Raw genomic sequence first — 21688 nt, forward strand, 5'->3', positions numbered from 1 at the left:
CTACAGGGAGCTATGGATTTAGTAGAGAGACAATTAGATTAGAAATTACATTATAGCACATCTTGTTACTTTTAACTAAACATTATTATATGTAAATCTCACTTATTGTTCTGGATTAATCTCTTTGCAATACATATAACAAGTTTAATTATATCCCAGAGACACATCTGTTAGGTATTTGAAGACTATCACAGCTTTGTAAGTGAAAAATCCCTAATCCAGTCATTTTTTTTTTTTGAGCATCTACTATGTGCCATGATGTGGAGATACAGCAAATTATGTATTAACACAACGCCTACAATTCAAGTAGTCATCCCTCCTTTTCTTATAGTTGTTTTAAGTCCTCCCCTCTAAATAAAGTGAAAGTGCAAGTTAGCCACTCAGTTGTGTCCAACTCTTTGTGACCCTATGGACTGTTGCACACCAGGCCCCTCTGTCCATGAAATTCTCCAGGCATGAATACTGGAGTGGATTGTCATTTTTTTCTCCAGGGGATCTTCCTGACCCAGGAATTGAACACGTCTCCTGCACTGCAGACAGATTCTTTACCATCTAAGCCACCAGGGAAGCATTGTGCTAAAGACTGATTTAGGCACAGAACTAAGTGACACATCTCTGGCATCAAGAAACATACAGGCCTGTGATAGAACAAGTGTAGTTACTTCATTCACCTCATTCATCATGAATTCACTGAATTAGATATATAGAATATACCTGGTTAGTCTATTTCCCTTTTCCATCACTATCCAGGGTATCTAAATATATGTGAAAGTAACAATACAGTGATGTTTACATTTATTAAAAACAGCATAAAATGAATGTCAAATACTGAGATTTTAGTGTAGAAATTATGCGTAGTATTTGAAGATTACTAAATCCACAAAACCCACTGACCCAATCAATGGTAATTTACGCTTTATTCCTTTTCCTGGATTATTTTCTAAGACTTAGGGCTTCAGTTTATCCTGCAATGCACCACCCAACATTTTGAGGCCATACAGAAACAATAAAACTTGGAACTTGCTAGGAAAACACTCTCAGCAAATGCTCTAGGGTCAGTTCTGCATCACAGACTCCTCTGGCTTCAGTCTCTAACTCCTGCCTTTAGGACAGACAGAGAATACAACTGTTGTTTGTCTTCTTTCCACCAAAACACTACACACTGTTTAATCTACCTCCAATATGTCCAGAGGGATGAGGAACATCTTAATACTGGTTATGATCTTCTTTAATCTCCTTTACTTTCTTGGCCTGAATCTCTGACTTTCACTATTGAGTTCCCCAAAAGCCTCTCTGTCGTTTATCCATTGGGTACTCCAAACATTGCCATGTTTCTTTGATGGATTACTTTAATACAGTGAAAGTTGCTCAGTCCTGTCCGACTCTTTGTAACCCCATGGACTACAGAGTTCATGGAATTCTCCAGGCCAGAATACTGGAGTGGGTAGCCTTTCCCTTCTCCAGGGGATCTTCCCAACCCAGGGATCGAACCCAGGTCCCCCACATTGCAGGCAGATTCTTTACCAGCTGAGCCACCAGGGAAGCCCTCTTTCATATAACCAATTTTAAACGAAGATATATTAACATGGCCTAAGAAAGAAAAACTTAAATTTCAGCTTTTTAAATTAACACTTAAGGAATAAGTCCATGCCACTCTATTCTTGTGGCTCTCCCCTGCCATCCACTGCTAACCCTCATCCCTGAGGTAGGGTTTGGAGATGAAGGACAGATCAGAATCATCTAACAGATGAGCACAGATACACAGTCAGCTCCTCAGCAAGGTCCTCCTGGCCCACCCAAACTATAGTAGCAGCCACAGCACTCTTCCATACTACCTTATTTTTTTACTTCATACCATTTTCTACAGTATTAAATTAATATATTCATCTATTTCAGTTTGTTTATAGTTCATACATTATCCATATTAACCCTACTCCGAACTTGCTATAAACTGTAGGAGGAGAGGCCCTGCTCCTCTTTTTTACCGCTATATCCCCAACTGGTACATGATGCACAGATAGCAACATTGAATAAAAACTGATTGAACCCAGAAGACCAGAATATGTATCTTTAATAGTGGTTCATCTCAGAAAAAAAAAAAAAAAATATATATATATATATATATCAATCATTCTAGGCCAAGTGGCTGTACTCAGAATTTACTTATATGTTACAAATATGTATATCAGTCAGAGCCTATCTGATGTTTCTCTGACAATAGCTAATGAAACACATGATATTTTTATCAATTAAATGAAAGTAATAAATTGGATGCTAAATCACTAAGCTTATTCTATTTTCTCTTTTGTTGTTGTTGTTGTTGAGTCTCTAAGTCATGTCCAACTCTTTGCAACTCCATGGTCTAGAGCAAACCAAGCTTCTCTGTCCTTCACTATCTCTTTGAAAGTCTAGAATTTGGACACATGCACTTCTGTAGGATTTCTACAGAATGTGTTTAGGTTAGATATTTGCAGCAGAAGAGGACAGGCATTTGATTACGGTATGATGCTTATTTACAATTCTAGACTTCAGGAAAAAATTCTCAGTTAATTTTTTTTTTTTTTACAGTACATTTTTTTTCCTCTCTTTTTTTTTCTTTTTTTAATTTTATTTTATTTTTAAACTTTACAATATCGTATTAGTTTTGCCAAACATCAAAATGAATCCTCCACAGGTATATCTGTGCTCCCCATCCTGAACCCTCCTCCCTCCTCCCTCCCCATACCCTCCCTCTGGGTCGTCCCAGTGCACCAGCCCCAGCATCCAGTATCGTGCATCGAACCTGGACTGGCGACTCGTTTCATACATGATATTATACATGTTTCAATGCCATTCTCCCAAATCTCCCCACCCTCTCCCTCTCCCTCTCCCACAGAGTCCACCAAATACTATATAATAATATCATCTTTAACATAATGGGATTTCCTTGTAATGTCTTCAGGGTTAATACAGAGACTAATTGAATTCTAATTGTTTCCTGCTACCTCACTAAATACTTCTCAGTTTTTCTTGCTGGTTCTTCTCCTTTTCTCTGACTGGAATCTGCTTCTCTGTCTACTCACTCCCCTTAGATAATATCATCTAATCACATAATAACTGTATGTCTCTCATCATACTTTAACTTTTAATTCCAGGTCAATACATTTAGCTGCTTAATACATATTTCCCCATGGATACTGCTCAGGCAGGTCTAACTTAATACAAACAAAATAGAGCTCTTGATGTCTTCCTCTAAATATATCCCTCCAAGATATCAACCCTTTATTTCAAACTTGAACGTTCAAGTTACCCTCATATTCTCACCTTCTTCCACTCTCATCAACTCAACAACTATTCTTGGAAACTGTCATGTTCTACTTCAGCAATATATGCATTTGAACTCCTCTACATGGTATCGCAGCCAGCGCACTTCCCTGCCGTCAGTCGCGAGAGTGCCAGGCTGCGACGGCACAGGAGCGGCGGAGAGGAGCTCCCCAAGTCCACGGAGTGGTGGCTGCGTGGGCGCAGGAGGGCCAAAAGGAGCTACTCCACTTTCAAGGTCAGGAGGGGCAGCCATGAGGAGATACCCCTCGTCCAAGGTAAGACTCAATGAAACTATGCCATGCCGTGTGGGGCTACCCAGGACTGGCGGGTCATGGTGGAGAGGTCTGAAAGAATGTGGCCCACTGGAGAAGGGAATGGCAAACCACTTCAGTATTCTTGCCTTGAGAACCCCATGAACAGTATGAGAAGGCAAAATGATAGGATACTGAAAGAGGAACTCCCCGGGTCAGTAGGTGCCCAATATGCTACTGGAGATCAGTGGAGAAATAACTCCAGAAAGAATGAAGGGATGGAGCCAAAGCAGAAACAAAACACAGTTGTGGATGTGACTGGTGATAGAAGCAAGGTCTGATGCTGTAAAGAGCAGTATTGCATAGGAACCTGGAATGTCAGGTCCATGAATCAAGGCAAATTGGAAGTGGTCAAACAGGAAGTGGCAAGAGTGAACATCGACATTCTAGGAATCAGCGAACTCAAATGGACTGGAATGGGTAAATTAACTCAGATGACCATTATATCTACTATTGTGGGCAGGAATCCCTTGGAAGAAATGGAGTAGCCATCATGGTCAACAAAAGAGTCCAAAATGCAGTCCTTGGATGCAATCTCAAAAACGACAGAATGATCTCTGTTCGTTTCCAAGGCAAACCATTCAATATCACAGTAATCCAAGTCTATGCCCCAACCAGTAATGCTGAAGAAGCTGAAGTTGAACAGTTCTATGAAGACCTAAAAGACATTTTAGAACTAACACCCAAAAATGATGTCCTTTTCATTATAGGGGACTGGAATGCAAAAGTAGGAAGTCAAGAAACACCTGGAGTAACAGGCAAATTTGGCCTTGGAGTACAGAATGAAGCAGGGCAAAGGCTAATAGAGTTTTTCCAAGAGAACACACTGGTCATAGCAAACACCCTCTTCCAACAACACAAGAGAAGACTCTACACATAGACATCACCAGATGGTCAGCACCGAAATCAGATTGATTATACTCTTTGCAGCCAAAGATGTAGAAGCTCTATACAGTCAGCAAAAGCAAGACTGGGAACTGACTGTGGCTCAGATCCTGAACTCCTTATTGCCAAATTTAGACTTAAATTGAAGAAAGTAGGGAAAACCACTAGACCATTCAGGTATGACCTAAATCAAATCCCTTATGATTATACAGTGGAAGTGAGAAATAGATTTAAGGGACTGGATCTGATAGATAGAGTGCCTGATGAACTATGGACGCAGGTTCGTGACATTGTACAGGAGACAGGGATCAAGACCATCCCCATGGAAAAGAAATGCAAAAAAGCAAAATGGCTGTCTTTGGAGGCCTTACAAACAGCTATAAAAAGGAGAGAAGTGAAAAGCAAAGGAGAAAAGGAAAGATATAAGCATCTGAATGCAGAGTTCCAAAGAATAGCAAGGACACATAAGAAAGCCTTTCTCAACAATCAATGCAAAGAAATAGAGGAAAACAACAGAATGGGAAAGACTAGGGATCTCTTCAAGAAAATGAGAGATACCAAGGGAACATTTCATGCAAAGATGGGCTCGATAAAGGACAGAAATGGTATGGACCTAACAGAAGCAGAAGATATTAAGAAGAGGTGGCAAGAATACACAGAAGAACTGTACAAAAAAGATCTTCACAACCAAGATAATCATGATGGTGTGATCACTCACCTAGAGCCAGACATCCTGGAATGTGAAGTCAAGTGGGCCTTAGAAAGCATCACTACAAACAAACCTAGTGGAGGTGATGGCATTCCAGTTGAGCTATTTCAAATCCTGAAAGATGATGCTGTGAAAGTGCTGCACTCAATATGCCAGAAAATTTGGAAAACTCAGCAGTGGCCACAGGAGTGGAAAAAGTCAGTTTTCATTCCAATCCCAAAGAAAGGCAATGCCAAAGAATGCTCAAACTACCGCACAAGTGCACTTATCTCACACACTAGTAAAATAACGCTCAAAATTCTCCAAGCCAGGCTTCAGCAATACATGTAACGTGAACTTCCAGATGTTCAAGCTGGATTTAGAAAAGGCAGAGGAACCAGAGATCAAATTGCCAACATCTGCTGGATCACTGAAAAAGCAAGAGAGTTCCAGAAAAACATCTATTTCTGCTTTATTAACTATGCCAAAGCCTTTGACTGTGTGGATCACAATAAACTGTAGAAAATTCTGAAAGAGATGGGAATACCTGACCTGCCTCTTTTTTTTTTTTTCTTTTAAATTTTATTTTATTTTTAAACTTTACATAATTGTATTAGTTTTTCCAAATATCAAAATGAATCCGCCACAGGCATACATGGTGTTCCCCATCCTGAACCCTCCTCCCTCCTCCCTCCCCACACCATCCCTCTGGGTCGTCCCAGTGCACCAGCCCCAAGCATCCAGTATCGCGCATCGAACCTGTACTGGCAACTCGTTTCTTACATGATATTCTACATGTTTCAATGTCACTCTCCCAAATCTTCCCACCCTCTCCCTCTCCCACAGAGTCCATAAGACTGTTCTATACATCAGTGTCTCTTTTGCTATCTCGTACACCAGGTTATTGTTACCATCTTTCTAAATTCCATATATATGCATTAGTATACTGTATTTATGTTTTTCCTTCTGGCTTACTTCACTCTGTATAATAGGCTCCAGTTTCATCCACCTCATTAGAACTGATTCAAATGTATTCTTTTTAATGGCTGAGTAATACTCCATTGTGTATATGTACCACTGCTTTCTTATCCATTCATCTGCTGATGGACATCTAGGTTGCTTCCATGTCCTGGCTATTATAAACAGTGCTGCGATGAACATTGGGGTACATGTGTCTCTTTCCCTTCTGGTTTCCTCAGTGTGTATGCCCAGCAGTGGGATTGCTGGATCATAAGGCAGTTCTATTTCCAGTTTTTTAAGGAATCTCCACACTGTTCTCCATAGTGGCTGTACTAGGTTGCATTCCCACCAACAGTGTAAGAGGGTTCCCTTTTCTCCACACCCTCTCCAGCATTTATTATTTGTAGACTTTTGGATCGCAGCCATTCTGACTGGTGTGAAATGGTACCTCATAGTGGTTTTGATTTGCATTTCTCTGATAATGAGTGATGTTGAGCATCTTTTCATGTGTTTGTTAGCCATCTGTATGTCTTCTTGAGCAATCTGTATGCAGGTCAGGAAGCAACAGTTAGAACTGGACATGGAACAACAGACTGGTTCCAGATTGGGAAAGGAGTATGTCAAGGCTGTATATTGTCACCCTGCTTATTTAACTTATAGGAAGAGTACATCATGAGAAATGCTGGCCTGGATGAAGCACAAGCTAGAATCAAGATTGCCAGGAGAAATATCAATAACCTCAGATATGCAGATGACACCACCCTTATGGCAGAAAGTGAAGAAGAACTAAAAACCCTCTTGATGAAAGTGAAAGAGAAGAATGAAAAAGTTTGCTTAAAGCTCAACATTCAGAAAACAAAGATTATGGCATCTGGTCCCATCACTTCATGGGAAATAGATGGGGAAACAGTGGAAGCAGTGTCAGACTTTATTTTTTGGGCTCCAAAATCACTGCAGATGGTGACTGCAGCCATGAAATTAAAAGACGCTTACTCCTTGGAAGGAAAGTTATGACCAACCTAGATAGCATATTAAAAAGCAGAGATATTACTTTGCCAACAAAGGTCCATCTAGTCAAGGCTATGGTTTTTCCAGTGGTCATGTATGGATGTTTGAGTTGGACTGTGAAGACAGCTGAGCACCGAAAAACTGATGTCTTTAAACTGTGGTGTTGGAGAATACTCCTGAGAGTCCCTTGGACTGCAAGGAGATCCAACCAGTCCATCCTAAAGGAGATCAGTCCTGGGTGTTCATTGGAAGGAATGATGCTGAGGCTGAAACTCCTATACTTTGACTACCTCATGGGAATAGTTGACTCATTGGAAAAGACCCTGATGCTGGGAGGAATTGCAGGCAGGAGAAGAAGGGGACGACAGAGAATGAGATGGCTGGATGGCATCACCGACTCGATGGACATGAGTTTGAGTGAACTCTGGGAGCTGGTGTTGGACAGGGAAGGCTGGTGTGCTGTGATTCATGGGGTCACAAAGAGTCGGACACGACTGAGCAACTGAACTGAACTGAATTTAAAACTCGGCTTCCTTAGTGGCTCAATGGTAAGGACTCCACTGCCAGTGCAGGAGACGTGGGTTTGATCCCTGGGTCGGGAAGATCCCCTGGAGAAGGAAATGGCAATCCACTCCAGTATTATTGCCTGGAGAATTCCATAGACAGAGAAACCTGGTGGCCTACAATCCATAGGTTAGCAAAAGAGTGGGACATGATTTAGCAACTAAACAACAACAATAACAAATTTAAAGCTAGTTTTCTCTGTACCACTGAATTTCAGATTTTCCAATAAAGTATAATGTTTGTGGTGACATTTATCATAGCCCCTTGGGTCAATCTTTGGTAATCCTGGGCTCCATGGTCCATTCTCCATGACAAGCCAAGCAGTGACCAGCATAGGCACCTCCAGAATGACCTGTACAGTTGCTTATAAAGTCTCTCTTTAGTAAACAATAGCCACTACCACTACAGGCAAGAGTGTCAGACAAAGAATGTACTCCCAAATCTGATTCATTTTTATGGCTAGCATTATAGCTCAACAAGAAAATGCGGATGCTTTAGCATCTGTCACCATTTAGGATTCCCTCCCACCATAAATCTTTTCCTGGGTGAGTTATTGAGAGCAAAACAAGAAGGAATGCCAGAATAGAGTTTTTACAGGCAAATAAACATGAGCTGCTCCTAAGGTCAAGGACAGTGATGAAAGAAAGTTGTCATGATTCAAAATGATGGAGAGGAGTGGAAACAGGAAATAGATGACTGTACTCTAAATTACAAAGAAGTGCTATCAGACATCTTGTGAATTACCCCCAAGCCTCGCAGAGTAAAATATACCAAGTAGGTAAGCAACTACCAAAATGGACTCTGATCAAATTGCAGACTTAGACTTTCAAACTAGACAAATCACAGCAGCTATCTCCACCCACATTTGCCTCAACTGGAGCATGCACACATGGTTTATTGGGATAGGAGAGAGAATATTGTTAAAGAGATCAGCAATGATCACAAAGAATAAAGAACAAAACGGCAGCCCATGACACCACAAATCTTACCTAATTGGCTAGTTCCTACTCCACCTTTTCTAGAAAGAACTGCCACAAAGTGCTAAACACTTGTGGGAACCTGACTTTGTGTCTCAGTTTCCTTCCATCAGTGCAAAGAGAGAAACTTGTGAGTTTTATAATGTACTGTAATATATGCACCATAATTGCAATTCTTATTGCCTCCCAGACAAAACCACTGTGGTGCCAGGAGCAGACCAGAACTAAACACCTTAAATACATTCTAATACCTATATATCAGTATCAAGGCATAGCCAAGGATGGTTTAAAGGATAAAGTAACCAAACTTCTGTAACATAAAATTAAGAGTTTTAGGACAGTTGAGTTGGTCCATCTAGGAAGGTAAGTGTCAAAGTTGATTATAGCAACAAATTCCAAAGCAGAAATTCTCACCCAAGCCTGAAAAACAGTCACTCAATAATAAAGAAAGAACAGTAGAAGACCTACCAGAATTTGTAGCTGCAACTGCACATGTAGGTGGTAAGCATTCTCAGCAGCATAATCCTCAAATGCCAGAGACCAGTGACAGAGGCATGAAGTATGTGAGTCGTGGTCAGAGACCAATGATTACCTAATGTTTAGAATTAAAAAAGAACAATAATCAAATCTATTAGTCACAGTTCTATTGGCTGGGGTCAGTCATTCATTATCAGTGGAAAATCTAGTCAAAGCTGTTAGTGTCCATGAGTAACTTGATATGTGTTTTGATACTTCTGTTTTTATTTCATATATCTTGTTCCATTTGACATCAGGAATCCACTTAGATTATATTTCTATGTATAACTCTAAACATAAAAAAGTGAATTTTCTTCCACAATAGAATCCAAACAGATTGCAGTTCTTTAGTTTGCAGAATAGTTTTCAATCAGAAAATTACTGAGTTTTCAATCATAAAATTACTGAGTGTTCATTCTGCATATACATCTTAACCACATCTCTACCTGTGGTGTCTTGGAGCCCCAGCTTAATGTTGAACTGAATGATCTGTTCTTGAGTTAAAATTTTTGCAAGTAAGTGAAATTTCCCCATCCTATAATGCAAAACAAAGTACATCTTGTAGAGAAGATCTTGCATTTCTTCTATATCATTTAATGTTCAGTTTTAGCATTCCTGGCAACTTATACAACCAAACACATGAAGAAGTAATTCCTTTCTTCATATATCTTTAGAAGAAAAAATCCAAAAATACTGTTGGTTGGTTTCTTTTGTATGCATTAATTATCTTATATATAGTTTCTGCCACCTTTGTGCTCTCTCTCTCTTTTCTGAAGACAAGTAAATATCTTTAGTTTAATCATAGCAGTAGGCAAATTTCAGCAGGTCTGAGGGTCACTGAGATCTTGGTAAACAAAGCTCTTCAGTCCCCAGTACCACTTGCACTTGACCTTCACTGGGTTTTCCTCAATGTCATTATTTGCACATCTTCTGACAGTGAAATTTCTTACCTCTTTTTTAATAATTAAGCCACTTCTGTCCAAGTGTATTGTATTGCATATTAACTGGAGTCAGGCTTACTTGCAAGCACAAGAGACATCAGACAGTGAGACTATGTTGTGGGTTAAATCCACCATCAGCCTAGAGACCACTCTACTTTATCCTAACCAAATTCACCACCACGAAGACCCACATTGCTTTGCATATAGATGTTGTATCTAAATATTCCTAGAAGAAATTCTAGAAAGATACACAAAAGATTTCTTCCTGGAAGCATGTATGTTTATTTTTTTCTGGCATTCCCATTGCATAAGCAAAAGTATATAAATAAGATCAGAAAAGAAAGAAAAACAAGCATGGAGGTTTTCCCTTGGTCTTACTCTCTTACTCTTCTCCCCTTATCCTGTCAGAACAGTGTACATCAAACTAGAGCTCGACATTGTAACAGCTTCCTGCTTTCATTTTCCTTTGTGAATCTTTCAGTATTTAAACTTCTGTTCAATATACTAAGATGGATGACACTATCACTTAATAGATACAACCTGTTTCCCAGCCACTGATGTGTGTGTTCCTCTTTAATTTTCTGTTACATCTAAATTTAATTTGGCCGCTCATATTTTTAACATACTCATTTTTCAAATATTTATCTTCCAAATCTTATTTTCAAAATAATAATAGCTACCAGATTTTTATTTATTTTTTAGCACACAGCATGGTGTCATAAATGCTGCAACCCACTCAGCTGAGTTTTCTCAGGTTCTGTGTCACAAGAACCCCTCTGTTTAAATGAGCTGAGAAAGGCAATAGACAAGAAAGATGAAGACTAGATATATTTGTGTAAAAAGGAAAAATGAAAAGAGAGAGGATCACCTAGAAAGATAAAGCTCCTCTTGCCCCCCCCCAACTCCACTAATTCTTCTAAATTACTGGTTCATTTTTTACCACATCTTGCAAGTTTAGAGAAGAAAATGCCAACCTAGAATACAAAACCCAGCACAGATCACTAAATATTTACCTAGAATTTGATTCTCTAAACAGCTGTAAAGTGCTACAGCAGTGCTAAAGCTAAATGAAAAAGAATCATTCTTTGGGTAACCTATACTAGATTCCGGGCTCTTGCAGAAATGGGAAATCACTAAAACACAGTTTAAGGAGACATAACAGAGAAGAGGTGGCCACAGTGGGCATCAGAGCATTCAGCAGTGGACACACACAGCAAGAGAGCACTAGCAGGCAATTACTATTGAGAAATTGTCAAGCAGTGGGCACTGTGCTGTTCACATCTGTTATCTCTCTTAAATGACTCAGTGGTATTAGAACTATTATTATCCCCATTTTACAAGTGAGGAAATTGAGGCTTATAGAGTTTAAGTTGTGTACCTAAGGTGAAAACTAAGTCCTGGAGCCTGAATTCAAATGTAGGCAGTAAGACTCTCAACCATTATGAGTGCAACAATAGATTTGCATCCTATGGAAATTTGCAAATGTACCTACATAAGGAAAGAGGAAAGTTCATATGAGAGAGAGAGAATACTAGACAATCAGTGAGAAACAGAGCCTCCTTCTATTTTGTTCACTACTATGCTTCTTAGAGGAACTAAATATGGGAAATATGATTCATATTCCCTTTACCAGGCTCAGTGTCTCTGTAGGACTGAGAAAGAAGTTAATTTATGACTGTGTTAGGCACTGAGAAACTTTCATTGAAGATGCTTTAGATGAGAGGTAAGAGTGCAAAATGGTCATAAAATCAGATTCTCCCTCCAGAAGACAGGCGTTATTACTCTGTCATTATAGCCAACTGGGAAGTTACTCAAATCCTTTAAGGTAAAATGGGAATAATAGGAATACCTCTTACTTTATACAATTTTTGTATAATTTTTTAAATGTACATAAAGTGCTTTATCATATATGGAAAATCAAATATTATAATGACATTGAAGATGATGACGATAATGATGTCATGAGATGTCAAGAAATGTCAACACATCAAGAAGACATTGGTGGGAAAAAACTTTTATTGGAGACAACTTTCTTGGGTGGGAACTTAAAAACTTGACTTTTAATCATGGAGCTTACTTTTCCAGAGGAGCCACCCCACGTCCGAGGTCAGGGGCAGAAGCCAGGAGGACCCCATGCCCGAAGGGCGGCAGCCAAGAGGAGTTACCCTGCGTCCGAGGTCAGGGGCGGGGACGAGAGGAGTTACCCCGCATCCAAGGTCAGGGGCGGCAACGAGAGGAGTTACCCTGCGTCTGAGGTCAAGGGGGGCAGCCAGGAGGAGATACCCCAAGCCCCTAAGCCCGAGGCCAGGGGCCACGGGCAGGAAGAGCTGCCCCACGCCCCGATGCCTGAGGCCAAGGCTGGCGACCGGGAGGAGCAACCCCACGTCCAAGGAGCTGTGGCTGCGTGGGCCCAGGAGGGCCTAGAGGAGCTATCCCACTTTGAAGGTCAGGAAGGGCGGCAGTGAGGAGATACCCCTCGTCCAAGGTAAGGAGCAATGGCTGCGCTCTGCTGGAGCAGCCGTGAAGAGATACCCCACGCCCAAGGTAAGAGAAACCCAAGTAAGACGGTAGGTGTTGCAAGAGGGCATCAGAGGGCAAACACACTGAAACCATACTCACAGAAAACTAGTCAATCTAATCACACTGGACCACAGCCTTGTCTAACTCAATGAAACTAAGCCATGCCCGTGGGGCAACCCAAGATGGGCGGGTCATGGTGGAGAGATCTGACAGAATGTGGCCCACTGGAGAAGGGAATGGCAAACCACTTCAGTATTCTTGCCTTGAAAACCCCATGAACAGTATAAAAAGGCAAAATGATAGGATACTGAAAGAGGAACTCCCCAGGTCAGTAGGTGCCCAATATGCTACTGGAGATCAATGGAGAAATAACTCCAGAAAGAATGAAGGGATGGAGCCAAAGCAAAAAGAATACCCAGGTGTGGATGTGACTGGTGATAGAAGCAAGGTCCAATGCTGTAAAGAGCAATATTGCATAGGAACCTGGAATGCCAGGTCCATGAATCAAGGCAAATTGGAAGTGGTCAAACAAGAGATGGCAAGAGTGAATGTCAACATTCTAGGAATCAGCGAACTGAAATGGACTGGAATGGGTGAATTGAACTCAGATGACCATTATATCTACTACTGCGAGCAGGAATACCTCAGAAGAAATGGAGTGGCCATCATGGTCATTAAAAGAGTCTGGAATGCAGTACTTGGATGCAATCTCAAAAACAACAGAATGATCTCTGTTCGTTTCCAAGGCAAACCATTTAATATCACAGTAATCCAAGTCTATGCCCCAGCCAGTAACACTGAAGAAGCTGAAGTTGAACGGGTCTATGAAGACCTACAAGACCTTTTAGAACTAACACCCAAAAAAGACGTCCTTTACATTATAGGGGACTGCAGTAGGAAAGTAGGACGTCAAGAAACACCTGGAGTAACAGGCAAATTTGGCCTTGGAATACAGAATGAAGCAGGGCAAAGACTAATAGAGTTTTGCCAAGAAAATGCACTGGTCATAACAAACACCCTCTTCCAACAACATAAGAGAAGACTCTATACATGGACATCACCAGATGGTCAACACCAAAATCAGATTGATTATATTCTTTGCAGCCGAAGTTGGAGAAGCTCTATACAGTCAGCAAAAGTCAGCAGGAGCTGACTGTGGCTCAGACCATGAACTCCTTATTGCCAAATTCAGACTGAAATTGAAGAAAGTGGGGAAAACCACTAGACCATTCAGGTATGACCTAAATCAAATCCCTTATGATTATACAGTGGAAGTAGCAAATAGATTTAAGGGCCTAGATCTGATAGATAAAGTGCCTGATGAACTATGGAATGAGGTTCGTCACATTGTACAGGAGAGAGGGATCAAGACCATCCCCATGGAAAAGAAATGCAAAAAAGCAAAATGGCTGTCTGGGGAGGCCTTACAAATAGCTGTGAAAAGAAGAGAAATGAAAAGCAAAGGAGAAAAAGAAAGATATAAACATCTGAATGCAGAGTTCCAAAAAATAGCAATAAGAGATAAAAAAGCCTTCTTCAGCGATTAACGCAAAGAAATAGAGGAAAACAACAGAATGGGAAAGACTAGGGATCTCTTCAAGAAAATCAGAGATACCAAAGGAACATTTCTTGCAAAGATGGGCTTGATAAAGGACAGAAATGGTATGGACCTAACAGAAGCAGAAGATATTAAGAAGAGATGGGAAGAATTCACAGAAGAACTGTACAAAAAAAAATCTTCATGACGCAGATAATCACGATGGTGTGATCACTGACCTAGAGCCAGAAATCCTGGAATGTGAAGTCAAGTGGGCCTTAGAAAGCATCACTACGAACAAAGCTAGTGGAGGTGATGGAATTCCAGTTAAGCTATTTCAAATCCTGAAAGATGATGCTGTGAAAGTGCTGCACTCAATATGCCAGCAAGTTTGGAAAACTCAGCAGTGGCCACAGGACTGGAAAAGGTCAGTTTTCATTCCAATCCCAAAGAAAGGCAATGCCAAAGAATGCTCAAACCACTGCACAATTGCACTCATCTCACACGCTAATAAAGTCATGCTCAAAATTCTCCAAGCCAGGCTTCAGCAATATGTGAACCGTGAACTTCCTGATGTTCAAGCTGGTTTTAGAAAAGTCAGGGAAACCAGAGATCAAAATGCCAACATCCGCTGGATCACTGAAAAAGCAACAGAGTTCCAGAAAAACATCTATTTCTGCGTTATTGACTATGCCAAAGCCTTTGACTGTGTGGATCACAATAAACTGTGGAAAATTCTGAAAGAGATGGGAATACCAGACCACCTGATCTGCCTCTTGAGAAATTTGTATGCAGGTCAGGAAGCAAGAGTTAGAACTGGACATGGAACAACAGACTGGTTCCAAATAGGAAAAGGAGTACGTCAAGGCTGTATATTGTCACCCTGTTTATTTAACTTATATGCAGAGTACATCATGAGAAACGCTGGACTGGAAGAAACACAAGCTGGAATCAAGATTGCTGGGAGAAATGTCAATCACTTCAGATATGCAGATGACACCACCGTTATGGCAGAAAGTGAAGAGGAACTCAAAAGCCTCTTGATGAAAGTGAAAGTGGAGAGTGAAAAAGTTGGCTTAAAGTTCAACATTCAGAAAACTAGATCATGGCATCCAGTCCCACCACTTCATGGGAAATAGATGGGGAAACAGTGGAAACAGTGTCAGACTTTATTTTTCTGGGCTCCAAAATCACTACAGATGGTAACTGCAGCCATGAAATTAAAAGACGCTTACTCCTTGGAAGGAAAGTTATGACCAACCTAGATAGCATATTCAAAAGCAGAGACATTACTTTGCCAACAAAGGTCCATCTAGTCAAGGCTATGGTTTTTCCTGTGGTCATGTATGGATGTGAGAGTTGGACTGGGAAGAAGGCTGAGCACCAAAGAATTGATGCTTTTGAACTGTGATGTTGGAGAAGACTCTTAAGAGTCCCTTGGACTGCAAGGAGATCCAATCAGTCCATTCTGAAGGAGATCAGCCCTGGGATTTCTTTGGAAGGAATGATGCTAAAGCTGAAACTCTAGTACTTTGGCCACCTCATGCGAACAGTTGACTCATTGGAAAAGACTCTGATGCTGGGAGAGACTGGGGGCAAGAGGAGAAGGGGACGACAAAGGATGAGATGGCTGGATGGCATCACTGACTCGATGGTCGTGAGTCTGAGCGAACTCCGTGAGTTGATGATGGACAGGGAGGCCTGGCGTGCTGGGATTCCTGGGGTCGCAAAGAGTCGGACACGACTGAGCGACTGATCTGATCTGATCTGATGGATCAGGCTATTCGAAGTGATACAAAATGACCTGACTTCTCTGTGATTTAGTCGCTATATTGTGTCTGACTCTTGCGACCCCATGGAACTGTAGCCCACCAGGATCCTCTGTCTATGGGATTTTCCAGGCAAGATTACTGAAGTGGGTTGCCATTTCCTTCTCCAGGAGATCTTCCTGACCCAGGGATTGAATCCCAATTTTCTACATTGCAGGCAGATTATTTACTGACCAAGCTACCAGGGAAGCCTGTGATTTCTCTACCAGAGCATAATTGGATTTGTCACCCATTAATTATAATTAATTAAATATTTTGAAAGGTCAGGAGAGGTAAATCACTGAAAGAGGCATCTACTGCGTTTCTTTGGTGTGTTTCTGTGGATTGCAGATGGTCATGGCCTCAACATAAAATTTATCATTTGTAACTCGAACTGCGTCTTGCATCCCTAAAATTCCGCCTAAAATGAAATCCAAGGAAAATAATAATACAAAGGACAAGGGAGATGAATGTCTGCAGTAAGCGCCTTATAAAAATAGGAGCTTTTTTCATCTTCAGGTAGTGCACAGGGGAGATTATCAAATCAGGCTTGTTCTTAGAATAGATAAATATAAACTTCAAATACACACTAGAGTTCTTTTCTGTTCATATTCAAGCTCCTATCTCTTCCCTTCATCTTATTTATTCAACCATGAAAATGGCTTTACTTACCTCTTGAAGATAAGCAATTATTAAATGAGAATGTCAAGTTTCTTATTTGACATCCTCATTTAAGTTTTAAACTTTAACCTATTGCATCTATTTAAGAAAAAAAATATAAAACTCAACAAACAATAAAGTAGACGGGTGCAAAAAGAATTTAACCTTTCAAAGAAAAGGCTGCTTTCATTGATGCAGTGGATTCATTTTCTGGACAAAATAATGAGACAGAAAGGTATTTTGTGACTTTCCTGAGGACAGGTGTGTGTGGTAGGTGAAGCTAGAAATCAGTAGAACCAAGTTCCAACTCATAACTCAGGTAAACATTGACCAAAATCTACTCATGTAAATCATTAAAGTCTGAATGATTTTTAAAGAGATATATATTGATTCCCAAAAATAAAAATCACCTCTCTGTGTCAATTCTTAAAGTTCCTAGGGACTTGGTGTATGAAGTGTTGGAAAGTGGGACGGAGGGGCCCATCTCCCCTGCTTTGTGGGAAATTGAACTGCACTATAAAGTTTATTATTTCATTGTTGTTCTAGTCCAATTTAAAAATAATAATGTATGCTAAAATAAATTAATTTCATCCCTTTCTATTTCTTCCATGAGTAAAATATTGAAGCTAAATTGATCTTTTAAAGTTACACAAGCACCCTTTCCCCTTGATCCTCTGTCTGCACTGTTCCTGTGCAGGAATATTTATGGAGAAAATTAGATTCACTATTTGCTTGAACCAATATATTTTGCTAGTGGCTATACCAATCCAATTAACTTCTCTGACAATACAATAAAATTAGGATATTGGATTATGTTTGTAGCCTATTAGAAAATTACTGAATACTCATTCTTGTAACATTATCTAAAATTATGAAATCCTAGTTCTGAGAAATATTTCATGGAGTAGGAGACAAAATTTGGGAGGAAACAATTCTTTAGATCATGATATGAAAATTATAAGCTCTTACATATGTTTAGGAGTAAAGAAGGATTTTTTTATGTAAGAATCAGAAATATCCAGTGCATAAATTAGCAGAAAGAAGTCTCTTGATTATAATTAATAATATCATTACTACCAAATTGAAATATTAATATTGATGGTAGACAACATGTAAAATGGATGGAATACTGTGTTAAGAAATCAATAGACTCAAGTCCCAGTTTTATTTCTGCTGCTCCTCCCTGCTCCATAATCTTTCACATTTGAAAAGTGGAATAAATAATTTTGCTATCATCAAAATTAAATGAAATAGTATATGTGATGTGCTTTGAAAAGTATTCATCATAAGATATAATACATAAAATAAAATTAGAATAATATGTAATTCTTCTGAAATTATGTTAAACTTTGTTTGATGCAAGCAAATCTTACTTCATACATTAGAAATGCACACAAGGAAATATTTATTTAAAAAATTTGAGAATCAAACTTCACTTTAATTGTGCTAAAGACAAATCAGTAGACCTCTTTTCTCACTCCCCTGGTATAAATATTTGCCAATGAGAATGGAGATTGCAATATACCACAGAAAAATTGAAGAGCATATGCCAGAAAAGCAAAAAGTCACCATGAGTGGGCAGACCAGCAATAGAAAGGGATCTTTTGAGAAACTAAAAGCCAAACAAGTGAGCAGTTCTGAGCACGAGGACCAAAAATTTCACCTCAGTTTTCAATCTCCCATCACCAGTTCTTACCCTCTACAGCCACAGTTTAGCCCTGATTCAACAACGACAACATTAATAGATAATTCTCCCAAGAATACTTCTTGCTTGGTATTTGTATCCACAGTTCAAAAATAAGAAAACTGAGACTCCAAGAGATTATGTAATCTCCTCAAAGTCACACAGCAAATAAGTGAAGAGTTATTTAAGCTTTGCCTGAGAACTCCAAAGCTCATATATTTTTTATTCCTTTACTCTAAGCAAAGAAGTCAGGTATTTCTTCTGAAGTGACAAGTCTGCTTTCATTTTTGTAACCTATGTACTCCTAACTCATTTTCCTTCTCTTACTTATCATCAAAACACCAAATGTTCTTGATTACATAGTGAAGAGACAAATACAGACAGTTCCTGGAGGAATCAGATGATGGCAAGAGCAAGTGACAGATTGGGCTCCTCCATTCCCCAACAGAGTGAGAAGGCAGAACTAGATAATGAGAGCATTAAATTGCTCAGAACATCCACATGGCTGCCATGAGATGGTAGGGTTAAGGGTCATATGTCAACCCTATCATTGTCTGTGATCCACTAACCAGCCTATCAACACAAAGGACTGTTTGTTTTCCGTTTTACACAGCTCAAACCAACAAGGACAAATTTATCATTAATCACAAAGAAGTCTCTATCTAAACTGCTTAGAAACTATTTTTAACCAGGAAAATCCTTGGTCATGAGTATGAACAGACTCAAAGTGATACAGTATAGTATGAACAGACTCAAAGCTGCTGGGGGGCTTCTAAAACCAATCGTGAAATAACTTGTCTGAAATTCTCTTACTTGTAGCAGTTATTAATCCTTAAGTCTCATACCATCTTTTTTTATGTAGAAAGCATCGCTTCCTTAATATTTTATATTGGTATATATGTCTGACCTAACAGTTTAGGTAGTGTTAGAGCTAAAGCTTATGCCCCAATTAAAAAACCAAGGTTTGTTTAGCAAAGAAGGAAGTAGAAGAAGTAAAGCAGATGGGTTAAAGCAAATGGTGCTTATCTGCAGAGAGAATAATGGGACACATGAATAGACAAAAGCTGAAATGAGGGATAATATGGTCTCAGAGAGAGACACACAGAGACAGAAATAGACATTGAGACATAATCTGATAGAGTCAGAAACACACTTTGATGAAGAGTAAAATCTGTAATTGTTTTCAGTTATAAAATTTAATTCCCCTAAAATCTGTGAGAGTTCTAAAATCTTAAAACAACTTTGTTCTTCTATTTACATAAATTTGCTTAAGTAGGTTTCTTTCTTTTTTTTTTTTTTTCCTGTAAACCAAAGATGCATGGCTTTTATAGTCATAGATTTTTGCTCCAAAGGATGTATTTAGTTTATTTGTGAACTGGATTGGAACACTGGGACTCCCTGAATTCTTTCATCCTGATCCCTATAAGATGTAACTCCAGACACACAAAAAAGTGTGAGTATCCTCATTGGACATATAACTATATCCTCACTGAAATATATGCTTTGAAATGTTAAAATATACAGTGGTGATAGATTGAAAACCTCAGTAAAAATCTCTAAGGGAGACAAACAAAAGAGATTCCCTCAATACATAGAGCAGACCTAGTTCAATACAACGCCTAAGTCCCTTCTGAAACAGTGAGCATTTCCAGCAAAAGCAAAGTTCAGTGTCTTTGCCTCATCAACCTCATGAAAAAAGAGACAGAAGCATCAAGAGACAGCACAGAGGTGAGACTTTTAGAACGACTGTGTAAGGAGCTTAACAAATCCTTTCTCCAAAACAGTAGCAATAAATCTAGACAAAATTTCAAAAACAATCATTTAAAAATTCTGACAATTCTCCAGCATGCAACAAATTAGGAAATAATTATTCAACAACATATAATGAATCTCAGTAAGAAGAGTGGAACTATATGGAGTTTGTTAATAAATCAGAGGCTGCATCATTTCCCCGAACTCCATGTTGCAGAAGTTTTATTCTGAACAGGCAAGTCAGGCTGTGAGAACTAGCAGCTCCAGTTCCCTCCCTGCTCCACATCTAGCCCCAAGGCACAGACATTCCACTACAGATAGGTGAGTAGAAAGTGAGGGTCATCAGCTACGTGACCCTGCCTTGAGGATGTTAGCATTATTTGAAGCAGAATGTGGGGGAAAAAAACATATCCAGGAACTCTGTTAAGGACAACAGAGGTCTTAGTGATAAACAATCGGAAAGGGCTAAAATCTCTGTGATAGAACAAGAGAAATTACCTAATCCAGAGAATAGACAGACAATGCAAAATAAACAGCCTCAGAGACCTGTAGTATATTGTTAAATATTTAGCTTATTATTATTTTAATTGTTGCTTTAGGTGTTATAGTGTACATCTTTAACTTATCAAAGTCTACTGTGATGGGCTGAATAATTCTCCCTAAATATGTCCATGTCCTAATCCCTGGAATTTGTAAATATGTGTCCTTAACAGGCACTCCACAGATGTATCTAAGTTGGGGATCTTGAGATAAGGAAATAATCCTGTCTTAATCAGGTGATCCCAAAGTAATTACAAGAAGTTTTATGAGAGAAAGGTAGAAGGTCAGAGTCAGAGGGAAGGAGATATGATGACAAAGCAGAGGAAAGCTAAAGAGAGAAACTTAAAGATGTTACACTCTGGCTTTGAGATAGAGGAAGGAACAATGGCCAGGGAATGCCTATAAAAACTGGAAAAGTCAAGGCAATGCACTCTTCCTGAGAGCCTCCAGCATGAATCCTGATGACACTTTAAATTGTAGTACAGTTAGAACATTTTTAATTTTTAAGCTCTAGAACAAAAGTAATAAAATTGTGTTGTTTTACATCATTAAGTTGTAGTAATTTGTTAGGGTAGACATAGGAAACTAACACATTATATTCAAATCATATTGTACCACTTCATATGTAGCAGGTATTCTTAACTGGGAATTATTTTTCCCCCTAGAAGACAATTAACAAAATCTGGAGACATTTTTTGTTAGCACAGAAGGAAGCAGTCAAAGGAAGTGTGTGTTAGTTGTTCAGTCGTGTCCAACTCTTTGAGATACCAGAGACTGTGGCCCACCAAGCTTCTCTGTCCATGGAATTCTCCAGGCAAGGATACTGGAGTGGGTTGCCATTCCCTTAGGTGGGAAAAGGAAAGAGGCTGCTGGAATCAACTGGATAGAAGACAGAGGCCAGAGATGCTGCTAAACAATGCAAAGGGGAGACCACACAGAGAGCGAGAAATACCCCATCCAGAATGATAATAATGCTAAAACAATATTCTAATATGTAGTGGATAGACATAATTGTACATTTTGCTTTCTAGACT

General features: G+C 39.5%; 1 protein-coding gene across 1 annotated transcript in view; it reads right to left on the bottom strand.

Annotated features, from left to right (window-relative positions):
• Positions 1 to 21688, bottom strand: part of LOC147344300 (uncharacterized) — a 569611-nt gene that overhangs the window by 226826 nt on the left and 321097 nt on the right. Inside the window, exon 6 of the mRNA XM_086379320.1 lies at positions 9165 to 9288. The gene's annotated coding sequence lies outside the window, so the exon portion shown is untranslated. The remainder of the gene's footprint in view (positions 1 to 9164; positions 9289 to 21688) is intronic.

The sequence above is a fragment of the Bos grunniens genome, chromosome 26, assembly GCF_055505025.1.
Source record: "Bos grunniens cultivar Pamir isolate PY7600 chromosome 26, Bosgru_T2T1.0, whole genome shotgun sequence".
Lineage (NCBI taxonomy): Eukaryota > Metazoa > Chordata > Mammalia > Artiodactyla > Bovidae > Bos > Bos grunniens.